The sequence below is a fragment of the Neltuma alba genome, unplaced genomic scaffold (genome assembly GCF_004799145.2).
Source record: "Neltuma alba isolate B1F8T4 unplaced genomic scaffold, ASM479914v2 tig00000732_pilon, whole genome shotgun sequence".
In the NCBI taxonomy this organism is placed as follows: Eukaryota; Viridiplantae; Streptophyta; class Magnoliopsida; order Fabales; family Fabaceae; genus Neltuma; species Neltuma alba.
The window spans coordinates 1,374-5,948 of NW_021632162.1; the positions used below are offsets into that span (position 1 = coordinate 1,374).

At 33.5% G+C, this 4,575-nt stretch overlaps 1 pseudogene; it reads left to right on the forward strand.

Moving 5' to 3' along the window:
* The first annotated feature begins 596 nt into the window (after positions 1 to 596).
* On the forward strand, positions 597 to 2,161 carry LOC114744633 (organic cation/carnitine transporter 3-like; annotated as a pseudogene).
* Positions 2,162 to 4,575: the final 2,414 nt, after the last annotated feature.

Consider the following 4,575-nt stretch of genomic DNA (forward strand, 5'->3'; position numbering starts at 1 on the left):
TTTCTCATGTGCCTTGGCTATGTATTATAGGGAACAACGTATATGCATAATAATGTATTCGCATAGTACTAGTGTCTAGATGTGATATTTAGGAATTTCAGAAAGTGGCTCAGGATTGGTTATGTGAAACCAAAAAAACCATGTACAAGATGCAACAGGTCGAAGTGATAATTTAAGTGTGCATGGCTCATTTGGGGAACTTAGAAGGCTGGAATTGGTTGAAAAGAGTTATCATTTTTCATTGAAGAGAAATTTCACTTCCATTTGAAAAGCAAACCCTGCATAATATCCCCCAAAACTTTTTAGACATCCTTTTTAATCAGTATATTAAATCACTTTATTAATTAATTACTTGCTGATCACACTTTAATTAATAACTTGTGGTTAATACTGATTAGGTTTGAGTTTCAGATTCCTTTGCTGGACGCTTATATTACCTGCTTCTAGTTTATGAAAACCCATATGCTACCCTAATAGAATTATTTTTTTCAGAGTTCTATTTCTGATTTCACAATATTCAAATGCAAAAAAGAGTATATAATTACAATCAAGAAAACTATGCAGAAATGAGGGAGCCAATTCAAAATTTACCTCAGTCTGGTCATTCAGAAGGGGGGAGGGGGGGGGAACTACTGCATTACCATCTTCAGATGATATCATAGAGCAGAGTCAACAAAACTCCATAGAAATTGCAAGTCCAACAGGAGTTTCTGCTAATCTTGATTCAGAAACATCTAGGAAACTTTGAGAGGACACAAATCTTACAATCTCTCCTTGTGTCCTTGGCAATGTTCTTTAATGCACAACAATCATTCATCAGTGTTTACACTGATGGCCACCCATCATGGCATTGCACAAATACCAATCACACCAAATGTAGCTTAAAGGTTCTGATATTTGCAAACTCCCAAGATCCGCTTGGGCTTGGAACAAAGCCTCTTCAATGACAATCATATCACAATGGGGACTTGAATGTGTCAGTCCATTCATTACAGGCTTACCCCAATCTCCCTTCTTGATGGGATGCTTTGTTGCTGGGTTTCTTATTGCCACCTTTGGTGATTCATCTCTTGGTAGGAAGAACATGCTCTTTCTCTCATGTTTAACAATGTCAATTGCTTCATCCATCATTATCTTCTCCACCAACATCTGGTTGTACTCGGCCTTGAAGCTTATGATCGGGTTTTGCCGCTCATCAATTGGCACTTGTTCTCTGGTTTGTGTTGACGGAGAGAGTGTGTAAAGAGTGGCGGTTTCGAGTGGGAGTTCTTGAGTACATTTGGTATACATTAGGGTTTCTATCCTTGCCTGGTATTGCTTATGTTAATATCGATGCCTCATGGAAGTCTCTTATCTTTGGATATCCATTCCTGGAATTTGCTACTCCATTTTGGCTTATATTTTTGTTACTGAGTCTCCTAGGTGGCTTCTCATGCAAGCTCGAGAAAAGGAAGCCATGGCTTTACTCAACAAAGCAAGTGGTGGAACTTTGAACCCAAGCCAACTAACAGAACCTGCCAAACAAAGTGCTTCAACTTTCAACCTTTACTCATCAATCAAACAATTGTTTGTGAATAGCTGGGCTTTCAAACGACTACTAGCAACTCTAATGCTTGGTTTTGGCATTGGAATGGTATATTATGGTGTTCCTTTGAATGTGGGAAATTTGGGATTCAACAGATACTTAAGTGTTCTCTTTTATGCTTTACTAGAGATACCAGCTTTTATTACCACATACTTCTTGCATAATTGCAGAAGAAAACCTTCACTTCTTGCGTTCTCCATATCAAGTGGTATTTGTTGTTTGATTTGTGCTGGGATAGGAAATAAACTGCCCATAGTCAAACCAGCCCTCGCTTTGGTTTCATTCTTCTGTGTAGCTACATCTTTTGATGTCTTTCTCATATATGTGGTAGAGTTGTTTCCCACAAGTGTCAGGAACACTGCAACATCGATGGCCAGGCAAGCCATGGTATTTGGTGCTATATTTAGCCCATTTTTGATATCGGCGGGGAGGAAAAATGACCTTTTCTCTTATGGCATATTTGGGTTAATTATCTTATGAAGTGCTTCTTCTTTGTTATGCCTGTCAGAGACCAAAGGAATTGCTCTTTGTGATACAATGGATCAACAGGAGAGGAAGGAAAGAATCATTGTGTAATGCAGAAACTGGTTATTAAGGGATACTCAAATAGTTTTCTCTGGGTTTGTTTCTCCTCTCTTTTGTTCTGTTTTAATTATTTAGGCTCCTTCCAAAATATTATTAGTAACTTAATTGTGGTGGTTAGCACCAGTAAGTGTTCAAACAGTGACGTTGTTTTAATCTTTGTTATTGTATTATGTGTAGCCACAAATGCATGACATATATCGAACTTTTATTGGATGATTGGGTTTTGTGATTGCGTTTAAGACGTGAAACTTATTACTCCTCTTGTTCTTAACGTAAAACTTAATTAACTAATTTAAATAGATTAAGATGTTAATTAAAGTTTAATTATTAATATGATATGTTTTTTCCTAAAATATCCCAATCATCTTTCTTAGTTCCCTCTCCTCCTCTCTCTCCTATTTGATTATTGTTGAGAAAACATCAATAGAATTAATTTGAAAAAAAATTAATAAACATATGAAATAAGTTTTACATATATGACTAACATCAATTCTCAAATTAGGTCATACATTAAGAACTAAAGGAGTAGTGTGCATTTTTTTTATTCATGTACTATTTTATTCATGGCATATGATGCCATTCAATTATTAGGTTTCCATTTCATGTGGGAAAGATTATTTAATTTTGGACTGTGTAAAAAAGGTTGGAATATGAAAAGGCGAAATAGGGATTACGTGAGAATTCCTCTTTAACATATATCCTAGCTGATTGCTTGTCTTTGAAGCATTTTCATGGTTGGTTCTTGTGCATGACAGTATAATTTGCTAAACCTAGCCATTTTGATTGAAAATTTTGGTTCTATGTTTTTATTTCATAAAAGAGGATTGTTATAAAGCCATTGTCTTGATGAATAAAAGACCACCTCAACTCTGTAGTTAAAATTACGTCTCAAGCATTTTTTATTTCTATGTTGGTAATAATTAAATAATTTATTTCTTAAAATTTCTTTTTATTTTATATTTTGCAATAACTTGCATGTCCATATTAGTCTTAATTAGAGATTTTGAGCATTAAAATTAATATCTATAATTGAAAAATTATAAAAGAAAACCTAATAAAAGGCAAATTTATAAAGACAATGAATTAGTTTTTTTTTCTAGCTTTTAATGTCTTTTTAACTTATTCCCTTATTATTTAATATTTCAATGTGGATTTTAATGACTATGGGACCTACATTCTCTCTTTTTCTCATGGTGATTTGCAGAGGTGTAAAATGAAGGGAGTTTGGAAAATTCAAACCAGTTGGGCGTATAAAATTCGCTTATCCTAAAATACCTACCTTTGTAAATGAAGCCCAATCCTTGAAATAGGAGGTTTTGGATCTTTTAAAGTTTCTTTTCATTTTCTTACTTATTTTTAAATAGACAAAAATAAAACAAAAGATTTCATAAAATTTTTAATTCAAGTCACAAATATTACCAACCTGAAGTGTTAAACTAAGTTGAAACAACCATAACCATATCAAATCAAATCATTATTATGAAACCTAAATAGAAAAGTGATCCATGATGACATAAATATCTTGATATTTTTGCATTATATTTCTTCATCTAACTTATGAAGAATTAAAATAATTTCAAATAAATAGTTAAATACTAGCTAAAGAAAAAATTGAACAAATATAATTATAAAACACGTACTTAAAATGAAAAAAAATTTATGCAGGTTAAAATTGGATATTCCTGAACCCTACATGGCTAGTTTTTGAAGAATTCTGACTTAAAAGAGTTGAACTTAAAAAGCAACTTTTCTTAAAATTATTATTATTATTACTTTTTTTTTTGAAGCTCAACCCTCAATTTATATGATATCTTTTAGGGCCCGTTTGGTATGCTGAAAATCTTGCCAGAAAAAAGGAAACTTCAAATTTTCCATTGGTTGAAGACGTTTGGTAGCTCAATCTTCCAGGATACCATTTTCCGATGGCGGGACATTTCCCTTTAAAGATGGGAAGATGGCTTCCCAACAATCCCATTTCCATCCGGCTAAGAAAATTTTTGGGACAACTTTATCCCTAAAAGAGAACGCAATAGGTGACGGAGCTGATGGAGGAGAAAAAGAAGAGCTAGATAGAGCATCAAAATTATATGGTTAAAGTAAGAAATGAGAGCAAACATATTTAAATACTCTCTAAATTAAATCCAGAACAATGAGTGGGCACTTTCAGATGAAGCAATCTGATCTTTCCTATTCAATACTTGAAAAACAACGTGTTCAATGTTGCCGAATGTGAGTGACCCATGAAGGAGGAAGATTATTGCGTTAATCAACTCTTTAACCGCAACAGGGTGTTCAATTTGCATTACCGACCTCTGTATAAGCTTTTCAACCACATATACATCAATAAAACATGTTCTCATATGAAATATATATGAGTTTTAAAATCTGGTTCAAAATCTAGAGAA